At 43.6% G+C, this 23,708-nt stretch overlaps 1 protein-coding gene and 1 long non-coding RNA gene across 5 annotated transcripts in view; one reads left to right on the forward strand and one right to left on the reverse strand.

Moving 5' to 3' along the window:
• Positions 1-23,708, forward strand: part of LOC119432983 (proton-coupled folate transporter) — a 611,776-nt gene that overhangs the window by 459,398 nt on the left and 128,670 nt on the right. The gene's annotated exons all lie outside the window — the stretch shown is intronic.
• On the reverse strand, positions 18,534-20,142 carry LOC125941563 (uncharacterized). The gene is made up of 2 exons (XR_007464445.1): positions 19,680-20,142; positions 18,534-18,667 (listed from the first exon to the last, which is right to left on the reverse strand). It is a non-coding gene; the product is annotated as an uncharacterized LOC125941563 (long non-coding RNA).

Consider the following 23,708-nt stretch of genomic DNA (forward strand, 5'->3'; position numbering starts at 1 on the left):
GTACGTATCTTGTCCCCAAACAATAACTGTCATCTGTCTTGTTCGCGTTTTCTTTTTTGAGAACTCTGCGCTCACTACTTTCCTGTCAAAAATAGTATGAGAAGCTGATTACACGCATGCCGTTAGTTACTTGGAAGTACCAGGCGCGAAGCGTTAAACATATTAATGGCACGCAAGACAGAGGACGAACATTGTTTGGGGACAAGATAAGCCCCAAAGGTGGCAAACGCTTCTTAGAGTGTCACTTCTCTCTCTCTCTCTCCTCCTCCTCACAGGCCAGCTGGACGATCGCCCCCACACAGGAACGAAAATTCTTAGACACTTCCCTACATGGATGTCAGCACGAGCTGTATGTGATTTTGTATGTATGTTTATCTGATGCAGACATTGCGTGCGATTATTTGGGTACTTGACAGACTGTTGGGGCCGTGCCCACAAGATAGTCTTGTGCTTTTCATTGTTTAATTATTTCTTTCCTTCTTCTCTTTCTTTTCCCTCAACTTTCCTTTTTTTTACCCTTTTCTCTCATGTTCAGTACACACTAAACATTTTAACACGTGTATATAACACGTGTATAAGTGTATAAAGGGTGATTGGTTTGTCTTATTGCTAACAACCTCACCGTATATGATCGAATCATGCAATCGAATTGATGGGGACAAAGAAAGTTTCCTTTTTGGTGACTTTTTTATGGCCAGTTGATATGTCGAAGGCTGCGACAGGCCACTGGTGAATCCAGAGACGGTCCCGCTTCCCGGATGGTGACGTGTGCCTCTTCAATTTCGTGCTCCGTTTCCTGTTTTGATACTCCTCTTTCTCCTTTCCTACCTATTTAAATCCCTTTTACTCGGTGCGCGGTTGCAAACCAGACTTTGTGGTTAACCTCCTTGCCTTTCCATTGTCGCTCTCTCTCAGTTAGCACCAGGTGTCCAGAGACTGATACATAGTTTTCAACTATGCCTTCTCCCATCGCAGGTGTGATTTGAGCTCACTGTCGCGTATGTTTGAGGTAAGAATGTTAGCCATGCGACAGACCAGCACCAACCCGCGAAACATGGTAGTGCCTTCAGCAAAGTGGTCGTCTGTAGCAATAAACTGCACTCTGATGCGAAGTGGCACAACGTCATGTGTGAGCAGTGTGTTCAGTTTATTCGAAAGTGAACGTCCGTGCGTTTTTTTTTTATTTCCTTGCCGCCGCCGGACAGAAGTGGCCAAAAAGCGTACATAAATATGTACAGCGTGACTAAAGGGAATATCAGTGTTCGAAATATTGATTGTTTCGATCACCGTTTCCACGTTGAGTTCAATTCAACTTAGTTTAACACCAAACGGTTCAGGACCACGAACAAAAAAGCCTTTTTATGGCTCGACGTAGTCCGCGGCCCTTTATTATTAAACATTTAAATAAATTACTATCCATAGTTTTTGGACAATTGTCAACGACAAAATTCAGGCTGTTTGCTGGTTGGCAAATTATTGTGTGGTGATTTAGAGTCAGCCACTTGGTACTGTTGCCTGTTTATTTTGCTTTATAAAAGAGTTACAGCATTGATAAAAGACGAAATATAAGCTTTGATAACGTTTACTCACTCCAAACAGTTTTTTACCATGATAATCCGAAGTTATGCACCCAGTATTTATTATCAACAGAACCTCTTGGTGTTCTCGGCATGTGACAGTCTTACTAATAGTGACTCGTTCACCTAATGGGCCCTGCCTGCTTTGTTGAAGCGAGCAAAATTTATCCAGCCGGGAGTTTCAAGATTTGCGGAAGTATTGTGCCTTCACGCTCGTATGCTACAAGCTCACAAAGGCGCTGTCCTTAATATATGTGCTGCTCAGGAAGACAACCATATGACGGATTACGGCACCGGAGTGGGGGAACTTTCTGAGCCACCGATGCAATTAGTTTAACTTTGCTGAAGTTTGCAAAGGTCTGCAAACTTTCCTGACTGAAAGCGTTTAAAACCGAGTGCCCGGGGAATTACCCTGGTAACCGTCGTGAGCTTATCCTTCGAGGTTGCTTTAAGAGTTTATAATAGTGAGGTAGGAACAGGGGATCGATGAAGTGATGAAGCGTTGTCGCCAAGATTAATGGAAAGCTTCTCACTAATGCAATAAATCTCCAGCGCGGGTAACGGACAATTGGCTGCAGGAAAAAAAATGTAGGACGCTTAAGTTTCGCTTTCAAGCTTGGAACGCGACAGCATTCAAAGATCCCCGATTGCTTCTCACTCTTCCCGGCAATTGCAGCTTACGTAACCGTAATGTTTACCCGAAATTTCTGGCGGCGAACGCTATGCACGAAGGCGAGCTTTCTGGTAGAAATGCGGCCTCTTGCGTGGGCCGACCCCAGAGACAGCCGCGCAAAAAGAAATAAAAAACATCATTTGCAGGTTTCTGTTATTGTTTCGCACTTTTAAGGTTGAAGTCTGACAAGATTTAACATAAAACACATCCGCTGTCGGTGTTTTGTTTCATGACATTTGTTTGCGGGCTGTCATTCTCAAAATTCCGAGGAATAACATTGTCAAGAATGTAAGACAATGTATGATTAGCTTTAGTGAAAAAAAGGGTGTGGCAATATAATCCGCATATACCGCAAGTCATGTAGCAAAGCGTGGCATATACATATGCCTAAATATGTGCGGAAATTTTCGCTCACGGACAATTCCGCCGACGCCGACACTGGCACCAGATTTTCTTCGACACGGGGCCCTTAACGCTGTCGCGGTAAAAGTCCTGTATAGTCGAAGCAGTTTCACAAGTCATAGTACAACGTTGATGAAACGACGTACTGGCATTGGGGGGGCAACATACGCCACATCAATGTTGCTATAGGATATGGTGGGTTACTTTGAATAAATTGATGTACTGTACATAAATACAAGAAATGTCACTATTCTTTGGACAGTGATCGCGCTGAACTAACGTTGCCAAAGTAAGAACTGCGCATGAGTTATAAGTATCGTGGTTTTCTCCACTTTGACCCCGTTATTATTTGTTATGATCAGTACTGTAATTAAATCATTCAAATAGGGGACAGTACAGTAGTGTACATTTCTCATTGCCCAGTTAGAGTTGTACGCTTGTTGCTTCAACATTTCTGGCATTTTTTAAATTCTGATAACTATTCGTAGAATATGTAAAAGCACAATGAACATTGTTGCTCCGAATAATCAATAACGTTAACACTAGTCAAACAGTCAATAACACTAATATTTGCACTCGCATTTTGGAATGTACATCCTCAACTTCACTATCAGCACTCATCTTAAATATATCTCTTCGCAGGTAAATCGTACTTCGTCCAAATTAAAGCATTGTTTCAAAAGCAGGAACAGGTTGTTCATACTTCATATTTAAATTTTACGATTAGTAATGCAACCTTCATCTCACGGAATGTTTTCTATGTGTTGATCCTAATTGATGCGCTGGTAAAATGTTGCCGTTCAGACGACAGACAATGTTACGCTAAGGTTTTTCGGCATGATAGCTACAAAGATACAGATTTGCACAACCTTGTAGGTGTGAGATGCAATTATTCGTCTGTACAGAGGAGTCATGTTCTATTTTAATGCGATCAGCATTCTTAGGAATTCCTTAGCCACTTTCCGACATCTGTGTCTATGACCGGATCTAATCGTTTTTCCTTTCATGACAATTTGCGAGAATGGGTGCGTGCCACTAGGTACACATCACTGAGTTATGTGTCGCTGGTTAATTGACACTGTTCAATGAACCTCTTTGACACCGACTCTCACCACTAGGTATGTGGCTCTTTTCAATGTAACCATCACAACGTTAAATATATATCACCGTTTACACGCCCATCACAAGATCAATTGCTAATCACATTAATGTCGCCACTGATTTCCAAAGGGCGGATACGCCACCAAATTTTTATCCCCCATCGAGATTTCATGCATTGCATAACTTTAACAAAATTTCTATAAGCACCCCGCTCGGGGCTGTTTCACTTCATTTGCGCACCCTGGCTTCAATGCTTTCCTTCTTCGTAGTTTCAGGAAGGACAAGGCTCGCCGCACTGTCGAAGCAATCTTATTGCTCCGACAAAAAAGAAAAAAAAAAGAAAAAGAAAGAACGCGGGAACGCGGCTATACGCTGCAGTGGAATATGGCCCGACAAAGACGTCATTTGGGTCACAATGCCCTCATTCTCCCAATGCGTGTGTGCACGCCAATCTCTCGGTTTCGGTGGCCATTATCGCGTCGTGACCACTGCGCGTTTGGCAGTTAATTAGCTCTCCGCATTCCCAGTTGCCCTGGTGTGCGGTTTTTGCTGCGAGGCAATAAAGCGTAGCGGCGAAGGCGAGATGAGCGTGCGAGCGATTTGACCTCAATAGCGCGATTGAATTTGCGTGTCAGCCCTTCGGTTCTTGTGCGCCGCATGACATTTTAATTCAGTCGAACTGAGCGGAGACTGGGAGTCTTACTCAATTTAAAGGATGATGTCCCTACCTTTTTAATCCGTTCATATATTCGGCGTATAAACGTCGATATTTCGAGCACGATTATCATTTTAAGAATACGCGTAAAGTTGAGCCTGTAGATAAAGATTGGTTTAACAGGCAAAATGAATACATTCGTTACCTGTACAAGTTGTTTCAGCGATGGTTGTTACCAGCAGAAATATATCAGGAATATCAGAGAAAATGACATTTGACAAACCCAAAATTGATTTATTCGGTGATATTAAAAATTTTATATTGGGATTGGTGACATTTATTTATTCGTTTATTTATTTGTTTGTCTAAAATACCCTGAAGGCTATAAGAAATCATAGAGGGGAGTGGTTACAGAAAGTAGTTAGAGAAATGCAAAAGAAATTGTCTTTTAAGTGGGAAACAAAATGTCTCTACACGTCAATGAGAGTTATGCTATAGAAAGAATCACAACCATAACAAAAAAGCAGCAAAAATTAACAATGGCAAGCTTAATAATTATATTATGTTTGGCTCTGTGAAACATACACACACAAGTACATTATGTTACAAAAGTGGTTCTCTTATCATAGAATGTTACCTAATACTTTCATGTATCCGTTGTGCTTTTCAGGTTACTAGTGATGTGGGACTGCGATTTCAGTCGTTGGATGTATGTAGCAGATGTGCATTTGAAAATAAGCTCGTCCTGGATTGAGGATGATCAACGTTATGAAGGTGAACAAGTATTTGTGATGTGTATTGTGCGGGAAGAATTACTTTGAGCAGGTCATGGGGAGGATGCAACGTATGAAAAAGCTGTAATCGAGTTATCCCACGACGAGTTTCTAGATTAGTTAGGTTAAGGGATACTTTCACTGACTTATACTAGGCCATGCGATCGTAAGTAGATAGTATGAATTGAACATAATTATTCTGCATTATTCTAGTTGTGTAATCAATATACAAAAATGACATCAAGATATTATCAAATCAAAAGCGGTGTACCCGCATACACGCCACGCCAAGCCCTTAGGGTCAGCACGCGCAAATCGATGCGCAATGTATAGTAGGCCCTATATAATGGGTACAATGTGCACATAAGTCCTCAGGCAAAGACATTAGACAAGAGAAGTATCAGGGAATAAGGAAATAAGTGTCAGTCACGTGTGTATACTTATAAGGAAGCGTCGAGTTTCACAATGAATAGACATGATGTACAAATGCAAGCCGTACGTACTGGAAAATAGACATGAATAAATGGACAAGCAAGTTTTTTGTTCAAGAATGTGTAGCTGTCGCAGATTTAGGAATTTGACCAGATTTTATTTACCATATCTTTTCAATAAGTAACTGAGCGTGCGTGATGCAGTTGTAAAACAGAAGCTGATCAGTTCTCTAAGCATGATTACTACTGGCGCTAGAATCCGGTTTAAAATATTCTTCCCTAAGCTTGTCGCCAAATGCATTCGTTGTTGCTACCTATATCACGTTCGAAAAGCCTTTCTAGGTCCTTTCCAACAAACCTACATCGGAGACCGATACATATGTCGCTGATATATAGAAAAGAAGCGGAGAGGCGCCATGTTTTCGCGGCGTGTCAAGGCTAAATATACAAACTGATTAAGTCAATTAGTAGTCAAGTAGTCAAGTAACATTGCGTAGACGTTACGTGCGAAGTTGCGAAAGAAGCAGCGCTAGAAAACGTTTGACGCTGGGTTTTCTTAGTTAGCGAAAAAGCGAGTCTACAGATCATTCGTCACATAGAATTCGACATCTATGATTAACATACCATCGGGTGTTATGTTAGTGATAACGCTGCTGCGCATAACAGTGTTATGTGCCGTTAAAGTGAACGGAATTCCTGCTTGAGCCAGGTAGTCAGTCGTGCCACTTCTATGACGTAGCTGCAAGCGGGTATAGTAATAATAGAAGAAAAATATGCCCATCCAAAACACATATTGTGATATATGTATAAACAAATTAAGCGATCCTTAAATGGTATGCGAATAATTACTTGTCCCTACGATTGTCATTTCTGCTACCTTTTCTAGTATCTTATGGGTGTCGCTATGAATGTTCTTTAGTGTGTCCTATGATTGTAGCGGCGATTTTCCTTTCGAGTGTCATATAGATTTCACTATAGTAATTAGTTTTTCTAGTGTAGCTTCGTTAATGTCAAATTATTAGGCTGGTTTGCTGTGACTTAGGCAGGCAAAGAGAGCTTTGCTTTAAAAACAAGCGCACAGCAGACAGAACAAGCGTCAACAATCAAATAATTTGATGACTTGCGTCCGTGGCGCCTATGACATGATATCCAGCCATTACCAAATAAGGAAACTATAGTAAAAAAAATAAGAAGTTTTAGGTCGCGGCCAATTCCAATTTCTCTATTCAAATACACGTGAAATGTAGAAAGGTTGTCATTTCAAAAGTGCTGAACCGATCTGAGTGCTTTTGTTTGTTTCGTTTAAAGGAAAAAGGTATACTTCACTAGCTACAAAACTCAAATTGTTTATTTTATGGCCTAAGGTGTTCTAAAATATTGCCGAAAATTGGCGACCTTAAATAAAATAATCGCAGCATCTCACGCAGATGTGAGGATTGGCAATACGTGGTGCTTTCTTTGATATTTATTTTATTTTATTTACAAATACCTCACAGGCTCCGCGCAGGAGTATTGTGTGAGGGGGACTATACAATACATTTTAGCAAAAACGAAAAAAAAAACAAAAGCAATTAAAAAACCAAGTGTTATACAATGAAACAATGTGAGACATAGCTTTGGTGTAACACTGTAATAATAAGACCCTTAGTATGTATTACACATATTTGAACAGGCCAACATGCTGTCATTATATAATGTATAAACATGATTTCAAGAGATCATATGGTTAGCAAACACAGTCATAGATTATTAGTATTTTATTTCTAAACGCCGCGTGATCATGAAGGCACACTGCATCATCAGGGAGGTCATTCCATTGAATAATGGCACGTGCTAGCACAGATGCGTTAAAGGCTTTTTTTTGTGTGTGTGTGTGTGTGTGTGTGTGTGTGTGTGTGTGTGTGTGTGTGTGTGTGTGTGTGTGTGTGTGTGTGTGTGTGTGTGTGTGTGTGTGTGTGTGTGTGTGTGTGTGTGTGTGTGTGGAAAAGCTAAATACGCGCGTGTTTGCACAAAATGACGCAAGTGCAATACAATATTTTGGAAGTCTAACTCAAATGACAGCAATGCAGCGTACGGTTAATGCAAATGTAACTGGTCACGATAATGCAAATACAATGGCGCAAATGTGCCGATGTAGAGGCGGCGTCCGTACCAACGCTACACGAATATACAGTACATTTATTAGCAAATGCTCACGTTCTGCAGCATGCTTCGCTGCATAAGGAAGACTATATTGTTGTTCCGCGCGTCCGTTCAATTGCACACTCAATGCATGCTTTGGTCCCACTTTGTTCAGTTTTTTTCTCACTCGGCCGCATCTGTTGCCGACTACTTGTTCGATTCCTTGAAGCGGACTTTTTCCATATTCACTTGCCGACTTTATTCTACCTGTCTGCATCCGGGCACCTACCTAATGACACACACACACATTCTAAAAATTAAATTCAATTACGGGATTTTACGCGCCAAAACCGCGATCTGATTATGAGGCACGCCGTAGTGAGGGACTCCGGAAATTTGGACCACCTGGGGTTCTTTAACGTGCACCTAAATCTAAGTACACGGGTGTTTTCTCGCATTTCGCCCCCATCGAAATGCGGCCGCCGCGGCCGGGATTCGATCCCACGACCTCGTGCTCAAAAGCCCAACACCATAGCCACTGAACAACCACGGCCGGTTGCTCAGTGGCTAGAAGATTCTAGCCACACACATTCTAGAAGATTGACCAAGAATGTACGCGTCCCCAGCTGTAATTACACAGTGGCCCAAGTTGTTTTCTTCTCTGGAAAACAGCACTAGCCAGAATCAGAGGGCAAGAAAGCTTGTCTTTGAAATATGAATCGCAATGTTTGCACAAATTCATAACTCATTACCAGCAAAAAATGTATATCAAGTTTGTGTTAACTGCCTCTGTCAGAGCATCTGAAGCGGAGAAATGTGGTAAATGACTTCACAGCTCACGCGAAATGTTATAGTGTTCACGAAGGTTTTTGCAAAAGTTGTACTCACAAATGAGCTGTATATTACAGAGTTATCTATAATATTGTTACGGAGCAGTGGGGCATGGCGTGTCCATGAACAACGAGGACGATTGAGCGAGAAGAGTGCGCAGCTGGTTCGAGCAGCCATCTTGTGTACCCAGCGTTGCTGTAATTCCGTAAATACCTGTAAATACACCATCGCTTCACTATTTCTGCCCCGTGGCAATATGTTAACTTTGACTGCTTTGGATATATCACTATCAGTAGTTTACAAAATATTAATATTTTTTTTCTTGCCGAGGTCTAGTGTTTCCAAACATGAAGCAGTAGTCAAAAGCATTTTCTAGAAAATTATGGCATATAAGAATTCTGCTTTCCTACAGTCGGTAGACTTTCACTTTCTCTTCTCCAGTAAATACAACAGACTGCACCAGTTTTGGCGGTGGTTGCGCAGGAAAACGTATTTAGACGGGAGATCCTTAGCTCGCCCGGGCAGGTGACTCCCTAGAAGGACACTTTTTCACCAACGAGAGACAGCGATGGTTATCGACTCGAAGCGACGGTAGCTTTTCTTGTCGTTTTCCCCCCAGACTCCTAGTGCTATAAAAGGATGTAGCTAGCGTGTCTCATTGGCTCCATGTGCTTTCCAATCGGGCGGCTCCACGTGCAGGGGCCAAATCTTCTTAGCGGCCTTGGTTCTCCGAAATCCAATCTGCCCAATGAGGCTCCTGGCGTTTCGTTGGTGCAGCAGTGCAAATGGCATCTCTTGGGAAGCAGGAGCACTGCTTTGTGCTTCGTCCTACTAATACAGTGCAGCACTCTTGATGAAGGAAATTGTGTTAAGGCTGGAAGGCCATGTGAAGCAGAAAATAGGTCAATGTTCTTATGCTTCTTTGGCAAGCTTAGCTTTTAATCATGAATTTAGCTTGGACTTCTTGATGGGCAGACGAAACATTTGTTTCCATACTCGATGACGTGCACTCACTTAGGTCTAACGCAGTATATCTCAGAGTTACAGTTTAGAGCGACAGTAATTCGAGTTTTGGCTGGTAAGGGGCTGTTTCAAAAGTCGATTTGGCATTTGTTTGATAGCAGAGTCATGATTTCTAGCGGAGGAAACGAATGGCGAACTTATTTTTTTTCTCATTTCCAGCACAGCCTACAAGTACGGCAGCGTGGCGGCAAGGATTATGAAATGTTTTTATATTATCTTCCTTAGGGCCGTCCTTGCGCGGTAAAGGTTGCAAGATTTCTCCAAGTTGAGTACTGGGATTAGACAAAGGTATGGTCGCTGACATTGGTATTGTCGATGAAGGTAGTTCGGCCAAGAATAACTGCCAGCAGTAAGAAGTGCAGCAATTCAATAAGGCTGGCTCAGAAGGCAATAGATCAAGGGCTCAAGTTAGATTTGAAACAGACTTAGTTTCTTTTGCCTCATCATGTAATCCTTCTTTATTGATGAATGATTAATGGACTCAAGCAGACGTTGTCAATATCCGGGACGTCATGGGAAGCTGGTGGGAAAAGTGCAAGGTGGCTTCGCCGCCCATCTTCTGTTCTTGCGTATTTTCTAACTTAGCAGACCTGGCTTCACATCGATCAATCAGTTTATTAGTATTATTACATCATATGTTAATTACAGAATATCAAATATACAAACGAGGTTCCCAAAGTACAAGACTGGAACGGGACTCTTGGAGTGACATTTTAAAGTGGTGAGATACCCCCGCTTATCCGTATCTGGTATGTTTCTAGCCTCTTTCTTCGGCCAATCCGCCCGCCATGGTTGCTCAGTGGCTATGGTGTTGGGCTGCTGAGCACGAGCTCGCGAGATCGAATCCCGGCCACGGCGGCCGCATTTCGATGGGGGCGAAATGCGAAAACACCCGTGTACTTAGATTTAGGTGCACGTTAAAGAACCCCAGGTGGTCCAAATTTCCGGAGTCCCCCACTACGGCGTGCCTCATAATCAGAACTGGTTTTGGCACGTAAAACCCCATAATTCAACTCAATTTGGGCCAATCCCGGAGATCATGCCGTCTAAAAATGTGGGCCGATATGTGCTATGGGGTATGTGGGTATATGCCCCCGGGGCCACTGGTTGATGTTACAGTCAGTATATATAGCGTTCTCCGACGGCCACATTCATACAGAGGGCCTCACTAACAGATGCCCGATACTGTAACTATTACGCCACGGACGCCGTTATCACACTATACCGTGCCTCATAATGACATCTTAGTTTTAGCATTTCAAACGAAAAAAGGTAATTAAAATTAATGCGTTTCATTTCAGTGGTTTTTGAGTGTTAATCGTTTTTCGCGGCGTCATTGGTATTTTTGGTGAGTCATGCTCATGACTATGACTTCTACCTCATCCTTTATTCTTTCTTTCACTTAGTATCTATACGTCAGAACCCATTTCAGTGGCTTTTGAGTGTTGATCTTTTTTTTCGCTAAGTCTTTGTCATTTTTGCTGAGTCATCTCCATGACTGACTTCTGCCATCATTCTTTAGTGCTCCCTTCACTTAGTACCCACGTCCGAACCCATTTCAATGGTTTTTGAGTGTTAAGCCTTTTTCGCTGAGTGTCATTTTCGATCAGTCATGCTCATAACTGCGACTTCTACCCATCATTCTTTAGTGTTTCCTTCACTTATTACCCATGTCAGAACCCATTTCAGTGGCTTTTGAGTGTTAATCTTTGTTCGCTGAGGCAATATTATTTATGCTGAATCATGCTCACGACTGATCGCCGTTGGACTTTATACGGAACCTCACGGCGACGGTGACGCCGACGGCAGAAATTCGCTTGGAGTGTCCGTATAATTACTATCGCAATAAAACAAATTAAAGCAACAAAATCAAAATAAAGGCGACATGTTCACAATAAATAACAAATTACAGCAATTCATTGAGTTGTCTAAGAAAAGTCCGAAATAATAAAGAGATGGTCACAGTCGAACGTCAGCAATAAGACACATCCTGACACATGCATAATTTTCCCTGCCGACTCGCTCCAGCTCAGTATTCCCTCATATTTATTCAAGATGTCTGCAATTTGATAATGTAATGTCTGTGCTCCGTAGTTACCCCTCACTTTGGGCAGCCGACGTACAATATTTCTCAGTTTATATCTGTCACTTTCGGCAACAGTGTATTCTATTTATGCATTTTTGTTGTGCACATGCTACATGAGCTTTAATAAGTAGATCAGGTTGTCTTTTAACATGTTATGATTTGTGCATAATTCCCGTGTACGTAGTTCGTACACGTCTCCTATAGAATTTTCAAGTAGTCGCATACCCGTTTATGCAAGACTAGCAATCTATTATAATTGCAATCAGTGGTTGTTCTCCAGACTAGAATACAGCCTGGCGAGCTTTGAATACGCCAATGAGTGATACAGGTTTTTCTTAGCCGCAGCGGTATTAAAGAATTAATTCTACGAATGCAGCCTATGGCCTTGGCTACGTCCGAAGGCAGATGTAATATGTACGCATTCCATGTCATGTTTTCACGGAGCCAGACTCTTAGAAATTTCTGTTCATTTGTTCGTGTAATTCGTGTCGGTTCCTATATTATAATATCGCATGTGTCACGTTTGTTTAGTCGGGTAAATATTATGCACTACATCTTACTTGCAGTTACCTGTAACTCTTTACGATGTAACCATATAAATATCTCCTATAGATAGCAGTTTGTAATCGTTTCTAATCAGGTGATATCTTTTGATACTAAAAATACATTGATGTCGTCTGCATACATAACTATGCCTTGTTAAATGCCGATGTCTGCAATATCATTAATGTAAAGCAAAAACAACATTGGCCCGAGTATTGATGCCTGTGACACTCCAGTTGAGACTTTTAACCGGCTAGACAAGAAGTTATTTACTGCTGTGTATTGAAAACGGCGTCCTAAGTACTTTATCAGTATTTCTAGTAGAATACCTCTTATGCCATATTGTTGCAGCTTCAATAGCAACAGCTCATAATTTACGGAATCAAATTCTTTTATAATTATAATATAGGTCTAGAAAAAAACTTATGTGTAAAACTTATTTGCGATTCCTTGAGTAATTTCTCCATTTTATGAAGCAACGCCCATTCCTTTGAACAGGCGTTGATCAGAATATGATGTCCGCACCTGATCAACGTAATCGCTGAATAATGCGATCCCCTCAGAATGTGATTCCCGCATTCTGCGGCGTCGACTGGTAAAGTTGGGATTTCTAGGCGGTTATTTTCAAAGTTGTCGGCAATCAACATGAGCTAGCACAGTAGCGGGATATCTTCTCTAGAATTACAGTGAGGACAGTCACAAAGGAGGCGCCCAGACTTCGAATGCAGTGCTATTGGTCATATATGTAGTGCACACGTCTTAAAATTAGTGTACATGTTCACGGTGATACGTCGCAGTATGTAGTGCACATAGTGTAGACTTCGGCAAATGCCTATTTAATAATGATGTGAGCAAGGAGGATCAAAGAAAACGAAGCGTTCGATTGATTGCCTCTTGCAACCTGGCCAACACTCGCCGGGATATGTTTAGAGCACGTACGCAAATACCCAAGAAAGCAGGAAAGGTAACAGCCGCCGCCGCAGTTCGATAGATAGAGCCGGATGTGCCATGCGGAGGTTGTGCGTTTGGCTCCCACTTGCGGAAAGTTGTCTTTTCTTCAACGTCAGTTTCCTGTTAGCTTATTTCTACAGTTCACTTGAAGAAAATGTAATCTCACCTATTCTTCACCTTATTCGTTGTTTATCGGTTTCGTATTCATAATCATGTCCATTCACGCTCATCGTCACTGTGTAATGGTCATCGGCAAAAAGTATGAACAACAACGCCCCCCCCCCCCCCCCCAAAAAAAAAAAATGCTGCTTACATGTTGATGTAACGGTAGATGCTGCTTCTACGTGAATACGTAACTATAAATGGTTCTATATGTTCATCTAACAGTACGCGTCCTGTATACGTTTTCACGCGGCACAAGCAAAAAAGAAACGAGTTCAAGGAATGCTCTCATCTTTGCGCTGAAAAAAAATTTTAAACCAAATGTGAGCTGAGCACGATCAATAAACGAACGGTTAGTTAAATGTGAGCACGTCATTTTGTGCATACTCTCCTCATATGGCCCAGTTTTACCCGAAGGCGTTCGGGTGGTTCTTCATTAAGCGAAGCTCGAATGTCTGTTAGCACGCAAGGTTCGTTAAATTCTAAACGCACTTTTGTGCTTTTGTGCTCCATTTTCATCCCTCCAGGATGACCAGTCCCACAAAAGGGAAGGCAGCTGCTAGACCTAAATACTCGATCAAAGCGCGTGCGAAAAAAAAAAAGATTTATCGAATGATGTATGTATTTTGCAATACCTCCATTGTGTGGACCTTGAATGATTTCAATAGAATAAAATGTAGCACTGGGACAAAGAGTTGTGCTCGATTAATTTATATCAAGGACTATTGATCTATCAATAATTGCTTTTATGTAAGGTTTTTCGCAAATGTCACTCCCAGACTGGAACCATTCCGTGGAATTTTGAGCAGGAACTGCGTAAGGACATCTACTTTACCCTTATTACAAAAGAAGCGAAGAGATGTTCTTGCGTAGGTCGAAGCACCAATCCTGACACGTATCTCTAAAGGCTCTAGCGCTTCCGAGAGATCGCAATATCGGCTTACAATCACGGAAGCAGGCGCGGCAATTGAGATACATGGAATAGCACACGCCACTTTGCTCTTACGAAACGAGTCCAATCAGCACGACACCTAAGTAGTTGTCGTTGCTGGGGAGTAGCAAGTGAGGGGATTAGGCAGACATCATACTGAAGCACCGAGAATGGTTTGCGCTGCGCTCCTGGCGACGAGTGGATTAGGCAAAGGTGCAGAATGCCATGGTGCTGCAACGGCACTCGTCCGAGATACACCTGGCGACGTGACAATAGATCAGCTGCACTCGGGTCTCAGTTCCGCGAAGTATTGCAGAAGCTGTTGATGTTAAATGTACCAGGAACGACGTCTTAGCGAAATCGTTGTGTTGCTGAGCACGAAATTTGTCGTTGCGAAAATATTACGATCCAGGAAAAGGACGGGGCAAGCTGCGAGAAAGACAAAGGGTAACTTACCAAGACCATGGCCAGAGTGGGCGCGAGCTTTGTCTGCCGTGCGAGTGCTTCCAGCATTGCTTGTATTGATATCCTGTACATCCGTGTGTCAGGAACCGTACTAAAGTACGTAGAACGACTACTCGCACACTTATACATGGTTCCTGGTATAGACTGTGTGTGAATAATTGTTTCAGATAAAGGTTACAGGCATGTGGAACACTGTTTCTGATAACAGTAGCTATTTCAGTGGAACACATGTCCGGATATTTATTGCTATATGTACAGTCAACCACAAAAGTTTATGGACGACTGGATCTCAGAAAACGCTCGATTTCCGAGCAGTCTGTAACAGTGGTCAATAAAACCGAACATCACAGCGTTGTTCACATGTACTGGTAGAGGCTGTAAATGCGAATACCAGGCTGTGTTGTGAGGCTGCGCAGATATTCAGCGTTTTCTTATATCTCGTATTCCGTAAAATTTTGTGGTTTACTGTACTTGAAACGTAAAACAAAATCTAACATATAGAACGCCATTCCTTATATTGTGCGATTTAGCGTGTAATCCTATACCCATTTTGGTAAATGAAAAATATTCGCGAATATATTCCGCTCATAGGAGGTACCTCAGAGGGAATGGAGAGTGTGCATACAATAGAGATATCCCCAATGTTTACTGCGAAGAAGTCCCGGTAAACACCGGGTAGGTTGGACGCAGTGAGCGCGCGGGGTTAATGGTTTCTGAGGCCGAGGGCATTCTTGCTCCTAGTAATACGGTCAGTGGCCAACGAGGCCAATGGGAATGCCTGAACGAATGCCATCGTGCGGGGAGTGATATAGCTGCGGTGTCGTTATGCCTTCCCTCGGGCAGGATGAAGCTAGGAGTGGTCCCTTGGCGGTGACTTGGCGACGAACGATGTAAGATTCGTATTCGCTCCACTTCTCATAATCGTCGATCTTGTGTGAGTCTTGCTTACTACTTTCTCTTGCTTGGTTTGCTGGTTTGCCGATGTTTCATGGGAATCTGGAAACACCTTCTGTAGGTTAAAAGGTGGTTCTAGTTGGTATTTAAAAAGGGCACGTTGGTTAACGAACAAGTTGGTAATTTTGTTACCACAGGAAATCTTAAAATCTATAAAACGTATATACTGTGCATATACACAAATTGGTGATCAAAGCTTAGGTGAGCTATTAATTCAACCGAGCCGTCGATAACCATTTTTGTAAGGATTTTATGCTTCTGAATTATTTTATGATGTCTGATGGCGGTTTCTCCTGTTCCCTCTGTTGGAGTTCTTTTTTCGTGTTATTTTTATTAAGTATTATGTTCTGGATGGCCTATTTTTAATATTGATCTCTTGCACTCGATTGTCTTGCTTTTACTCAGCATAGCGATCACATACACGACCATGAAGGTGTGGCCGGTACTACGCCCTTTTCATTTTCTTAACAGGTTCAATAAAATAAAATAAATATTAAGCAAGAACACCATGTTAAACAATGTATGTGAACTGAAATGAATGAGCTCTTGTATAACTAATGGTGTAGGTATACGCGCATGGAAGGCCAATGGTTTTCCATCGTTTTGTCAGTTCGGCGTTTTTGTGTAGAAAAACGAGTTTGTTAAAGTGAGGCTAAGCAATTGCCGACCTTGATAACCAAGCTAAACCCGCCTGCTGTTACAACACGCCCCCACCACCACAACACAGCAGCGTTATAAAATAACAGGAAAAATACACCGTAATTGTAATTCATCAAAGACGTTGTCATGTGGCGACCGGCTTCTACGAGCTTCCTAATGGGCCTGCCTCTACTGTATTTCTCATTACCTTGATGTGCCTCCGTATGATAAAGACTACGCGAAGAATACCAGGGCTCTTAAAAATGTAATGTCTGACTGATTCAGGTTGACGCAGATTAAGTCCAGCTACATTTGTTCATGCGAACTGATGTTCTACAAATCTATGAGCAGTATTGAAGGGAAGACATCTGACAAAAATGGCTAAAGCAATAAACGAAAGGAAGTAAGTCATTGTACGTCAATCATCCTGAGCGAGAGAGGGAAAAAATAAAAGGCACGTAGGATAACTAGTGCTTCTCCAGTTTGATACCTTGCAAGTGGGGAGGGGGTGAAGAGACAGAGAGAAGGCATGAGTCTAATCCCGGTGCTCTAGATCGTTCGTACGCTCCAATCTCCACCTGGACTCAAGAAACTGGATGGCAGCGCCATCCCTCGAGAGAAGTGTTCACTGCGCTTCGTCGACGCTCCATGACCATTGTTTAGAAGCGTATAGCGTCTTCTTCAGTCGAAGCGGGGCACTTTGCTCAACTTGGTGGAGTGGAGGAATAGCTTCGAGTCAAGGATCGTTTGAGAATACGATGGTAAAGCATTCACATTCACTACGTAGAGTGTAGCGTGTATACCTGCTGTCGGACACTCATGTCTGTCGCCTTCATGTACAATAGAAGGGCCCGTGTGCATTTCTGGGCTGATAGGCTGTCAGGTCAGGCGCCCAAGACCTTGCTTTTATAAAAGTCCGATCATCCAGTGGACTGAAGGCCCACTGGAGAGTCTCACGTTGTTAATCGAAGTTATAACACAGGCACATGAGATCATCGATGGTGTCTTCGCATCTGAACTTGGCGCACTTGGGTGAGTCATTCACTACAACGTGGTATCTGTGACACTACTCTGACCCACAGCCAACACGGCTCCTACGGTATGTTATACCATTTAGTGACATAGCGGTCCGATTGACTGTGTCTTACTTACTGCAACTGGTTACGTTGTGCGCGTGTCTCAGTTCCACTTAACCGAAATTCTGGTGGTGCCTGTACACTACATTCGATCGAAACGAAGCATTTTCAACATCACCGGGCATTAGATTTGGAAGACTGCGGTAATGTAGGTGGGCACACCAAAGGTGATGCATGTCACATGGCATGGTGTAAGATATAGGCTCTTTAGGTGGGGACACTTCTCGGCTTGCTTGTGAGACGCGATCGACCGGATAAAGTAGCAATGGCGCGCGTCAATCCGCGCAGTGGCGGCAGCGGATGCCTACTGACGGGCACGACCCAACCTCAGTTAGAACGCAGGCGAGAGCTTGCCCGGACAAGGAACGCGCGTCGCCGTATCTGCTCCGTCGATGGGATGCCCTCACCCCCATGCTCTCCCCTAACCCCGTGACCTACTTTCGCGCATCACTAAATCATTTCGGAATTTACGCGAAGTGCCAGCTGCTATACCAACCGCAGATAAACCATGAAAATCTTTTCTGTCTTGAAGTTGCGCCGTCCCGCCGATAAGTATCCGCTGCCGTCATCGGGCCTAAGGTCCCTAGATAAAACATCTTGTTTTATCTATTGGAACCTTAATCGGGCCGATGGACGCGTGCCATTGCTGCTTTATCTGGTCGATCAGGTCTCCCGAGTGTCCTCACCTAAAGAGTATACATCTTACACCCTGGCCCAGGGTGCACCGCAAGCCACAATTTTCAGTGATTCACTCATGGCAGAAGAGGCAGCAACCATGGAGAAAGGAATTCAACAAGAGGGGACACTCCCATAGGGCCCAGCGGCCGAATTGACTGCAGCGTGCCAAGCGGTCGGTGTAAATCACTTACATCACTTCCGGTTTCGGTTTTGGGCGCGCGTATTTTGAACGCAAGCTAGCACGCCGGCTGCGCCCCACCCCCTCCCCTCCCCCTTTTTTTTTTTTTTTTTTGCTCTTCGTGCAGAATCGGTTTATTATTTAGTAAAAATGATTGCGAACGATCTCGTAAAGTCCCATCGAATCTGTGCCACGTGCAATTCCACAAAGTAGACGCAAGGCCTTTTGTGCAATGAGGAAATATTTATTTTGCTCTATATAAAAGCTCGTTCCGCGCTTTTTGTGCGTTCATCCAACGTTGTGACACCAGCAGGTAAGGCAGTAGTTCCTGTATGAAGCTCCACCGGACGGCACCAGCTGAAAAAAAAAAGTAAATTACAAGCATGTCACATTTGCAAGCACGTAACAGCATGTTACAAGCATGAGTCATTTTGGTATTTAGACATAGGTATATTGCGTGTAGAGACGAAACGTGCGAAAGCGGTGAATGGGCGGCATTACAAACAAAAGCAATTCGCTTTTACATGGCGTAGAAAATACCCGACTCATCCCAAACATATATGAAAACATCTGATTTCAAAGCGTTCCCCAATTTCCGGGCATTATTTCCTGCACTTTGGCAGCACAAATACACTGGCGACTTCGCGTTTCCAAAACTTGGCCTCGGGCGACGCGACGGTACGTGACATACACAGAGACGGACGCAACAGGCACTCAAGACAAATGCGTGGGTGCAATGCCTTTTTTCAGTCCTTTAGAAGACGTAATTTTCGAATTACAAGTTTCTGATATGTTCGTCGTTCGCGCGTTCTGCCGGCGCCAGCAGCACACCCCATGTTATCACTCTTGGCAATCGCCCATCGCGTTTTCAACAGGCGTGAGTACCGAAAGAAGGTATATGTTGTTGCGGAGCCACAAAAAACGTCACAGACTTGTCCCTCTAAGATTCATTACACGCCAAACTAACTTTATCACCATGGCCGAGCTGCTTATCGCTAACTGCGTCACAGCGCGCTGTGCGGCCAGCGTGCCTCAAAAGTACCCCAGAAAGTAACGAAATTACTTTTCAGTAATGTCTGGCGTCAGAGAAAGCGGCACAAACTTCTCCTAGCAAGATGCACTAGACTACACACCACGGCTGAGTTCTCGCTAACTGCGACACGGCGCCCTGTGCGGCCAGTGTGGCTCAAAAACCGAAATAAGTTACAATAGTCCCATAGGAAGCATCGGAAACATGTCTCAGCACGATTCATTAACTCAAATTAACTGCGCCAGGATGGCCGAGCTGTTTTTCGCTAACTGCGTCTTAAGTCTCGGTCCCGTGCCGTAAGCCTAATTGCGTAGTAGACTGTGGAACAAGATTTCTCACCTTGCCGTAGTCCAATAGTGCAGTGGTGTCTTGTCCCAGTGCAGAAGGAACGCCAGAATACACCGAGAGCCCAATAAACCAGGTTACATTTAAAAAAGAAAAAAAGAAGGAGATAGACGGGTCGCCGCGCGCGAGCGCTCAAACGCGCTCGCAGCCATCCTCGCTGGCTTCGGGGGAGTGTCTGGCGGATGACGCATGTATCTGGCGCGTCATTGACCTGTGGCTAGGTAAGGCAAGGAACATAAGTCGCAAAGCTTGAGTTCATTTATACGCAAAACGTTTTAGTTTTCGCGGCAAAGAATTAAAAAAATAAATCAATGCCTGTTAACTTAAGTTCACTTTCTTTTTTTTTCGATGCTCGCGGCAGCTAACGTTCGGTGTCAAAAGTATAGCGTGACGTATGGTGACGTGTTTCCTGTTGCCAGTTTTTGCCGAGTGTCCCCTCTTGTTGAATTTCTTTCTCTATGCAGCAACAGTGACGACAACGACTAGGAGTAAAGCTATAAGGCAAGAGAACATGAAAGGCTACATTAAAGGCAGTGTTCCAATACTGACTTTAGACGGCTAAATAGACTGCTGAACGGGCAGCGGTGATCTGAAGTCTCGTTCCGGTTCTGATGAAGCCGGCAAAAGACAGCTTCGCGGCGACAGCATAAGGTCAAAATAACGTGGATAATTTTGCCGTCCAAAAAATAGTGGCTTAGCAGAAATCTTATAGTAGTCACCTGCTCACCGGAAAACGCCATTGCGCTTCTAAATGCATGTAATGTAAGCGACGTTAGGCGTTACATAAGTTCGCACACGCAAAGTGCTAAGATACAGCAGTAAAATGTTCTTTTCTTAGCTTTTTCTTGTCGACGCGAGTCGGCGTAAAGTCGCAGATACGTCTTCTACAGGGTTCCAGATGTGTACTGTTGCTAGGGCTCTATCTATCCACCTAGCTATCTACAGGGCTGACCAAAATGGGAGCACACCCTCATGGCAACACAGAAAGTTGCCCATGAAAGGGGCAACAGCAAGAACGACAGGCGAAGAATGGCTGACAGGATTGAACCTAGCCGGCTGTAAATCTCGGGCACTGACGATGAAGCACCAGACGCAATGGCGGCAGCTACGAAGGAAAGAGGTAACGGTGTCCAGCCTGGGAAAGGTAGACAATGTAGTGTACGTCACGCACAAAACAAACAAGAACTCTCTCTCTTTATAAATGACGAGTGCATAAATACACGAACAAACAAGAGGAAATAGAATGCGTTGCCGTAGAGACAAATAACCGAAAGCTGCTGGAAGATGACAGGCGTCGTGTTTGCTCGGCCGGGACTGGCTCGCCAGCGGCAAAGACGTTGGCGAGGCACAAAGAATGAGCGTTGCTCCCAAAGGAAAGGGTGAGTTAATATACCACAACACCCACCCAGTTGACAGAAAGGATCCAACATAGAATACGATAGCTTTGACAAAGAAAAGACGCTGGCTCCAGGCTGGGAACGGTAGGTAACCTTATCTACTAGAAGGCTGACAGACGGAAAGGGGGGGGGGAGTGGCATATGTGTTCAGAAAGAAAGCTAGCTACCGAGACACTACCCGGACGTCTTGAGAAGTCAAATCCAGACGTCTTAGCTGCTTATCACGTCTCGTGCGCAGTGATTGCGGCTTGTTACGGCAAGCGTAAGACTCGTAAGGGAGGCAGGGGCCAATTACTGGCGCCAGGGTGGTAAATTCCCTTTCTGGTGTTTTCTTCTTTATCGCTCGGTGGCCTTCTTATGGTGGGTACACCTCGATTACATGGTAAAGCTTCACTGGCGCTCTGCAGACTCTTCGTCCCGGAAGTAGGCACCACTCCGAGCTTGAAATATGCAATTATTTGGCCGCACTGCGAACGCAGTGCCTTGAGAACAGGTACCCACGCTCCAACTACAATATATGCAGCGTAGGTCGCTGCGACGTGATCACGACACGGACATTGTTAGACTAAAAATTTATGGTTAGAGCACATACGCTGGGCAGTACTGAGTCATAACCGGAAGCTTACGAAGGTAATTGAAGAGAGAAATATATAATCACTGTATTCTTACAGTACTAATCGGGCTGAAACTTAGTACATAACAAACTTCCGGGGACGCTGAGGGCTGCGCAACAGGAGGTGGACCAAAAATGACAGTTCGTAATGCTAAAAGACACCAAGAATGCAGTAAAGGTTAGATAATGAACAGGGGAAGTTGACACACTGTTTTTCAGATTAGGAGCAAGAGTTGGAGTCTGAAAATCATTCAATGCGTAAAGCCGGTGTCACTAGTGGTGTGTTATATAACACAGAAAAATGTGTGAAGGGGAGGAGAATGGCTGTCGTGTTGGTGGCAGAGGATTGGGTGATGTGGTGGAGGATTAGCCAACTGCGCAACAGGAGATGGACCAAAAATGACAGTTCGTAATGCTAAAAGACACCAAGAATGCAGTAAAGGTTAGATAATGAACACGGGAAGTTGACACACTGTTTTTCAGATTAGGAGCAAGAGTTGGAGTCTGAAAAATCATTCAACGCGTAAAGCAGGTGTCACTAGTGGTGTGTTATATAACAACAGAAAATGTGCGAAGGGGAGGAAATGGCTGTCGTGTTGGTGGCAGAGGATTGGGTGATGTGATGGAGGTTAGCAAACTTTTCTGGCATTATACCCGGTCAGTTGACACAGGACAAGGGTAGCTAAAGATTGCGGAGAGACGCGTTCATGCTGCAGCGGACATTTATCGTTATCGACATTATCGTGTGCTCAGCTAATGCATCTTGCCGTCTTGCTGGGCAGGCATGTCATCACTAGGCTGCATAACGCGGTGTGGTAGTGGAACAGTTGTACATTATTTAATTCGCCGCTTCACAAAAGCATCGCTTCACACAGATTCGAATATGTTTGTTGAATCTGCCTAATATTCTAATATTATGAAAAAAAGGACGCCTGATTCCGTCTCTGACTTAAAGTATACAGAAGGGCCGCCATCGGCTGGTATGCCTCTACAACCACAAAAAAGCGGGGGCCCTGAAATATGGGACCACGTAACTGCAGTCGACAGTCCATGCTTCTAGCGGACTTTGCACACTTTCACCTAATACACGCTCTGCGCATCGTAAAGTCACCAGTCTATCTGATCGAAGGTCCCCGGTACATCTTTTCAAAAGGCAGCGCCTTTTTTTATCGAATATCCACCTTCAGTGTAATATGGAGTGGCGAGTCCACTGCCAAATAAGGAGACGTTTGGTCATCTTTTTCTCTGGCATTGCTAAGGAACGCCAAGCAGATACTGAGAAATCCTCAAAAGCTAAAGTTACGCTGACAGAAAAAGCGCTTTATTTGCGGGGTCGCATTGCCTGGTGCGTCGCAATTAAAAACTCCGTATGCCAATGCTGCCACTTCTTGCGGAAATGAGTAATCAAATCTACTTTCTAAAGAAAACTAGTTCCTCAAAAAAGTATGGTTAAGTGATAAAAGCAAAATCTGGTGTATATATGCACAATAGACATAAATAGGCATTTGCGGCACAATAAAGTAAATGCTATGCCACTTCTTCGTACCTCACGCAAAAAGGTGGGGCCCTGACGCGAGGAAAGAAATAGGCGTTTGGCTATAATCCGGTTTCTAGTTAACGCTACATGTAGTAACTTACAGTCTGGGACGTACACTGCAAATTACTACGAAAGCAAGCGTGAATTCCTTTATCCTGTACCTAGACTCTAGGTCCAGGATAAAACTTGGAGCCTTTAAAAAAATGTAGTCAGGGCTCACAACAACGTCGCTGTACGAATACTGATCTTAGGCATTTTATTTTACTTAACAAGGCATCTTCAAGGCGCTCTTCCTCTCCTTTAAGTTTTCCCGGGCTTCACTGAAATTAACTCTGTCCAGGAACCGTGAAGAATTTCTCACTTTATCTTCAACACCTTCTTCGTTGAAAGACAGCACTGCATAGCCCGAGGGGTCAAGTCAGCTTCGACTCTAAGAAGTCACTTCTTTATGGTATTTTCATAATTCTCTTTTTTTT

The sequence above is a fragment of the Dermacentor silvarum genome, chromosome 11, assembly GCF_013339745.2.
Source record: "Dermacentor silvarum isolate Dsil-2018 chromosome 11, BIME_Dsil_1.4, whole genome shotgun sequence".
In the NCBI taxonomy this organism is placed as follows: Eukaryota; Metazoa; Arthropoda; class Arachnida; order Ixodida; family Ixodidae; genus Dermacentor; species Dermacentor silvarum.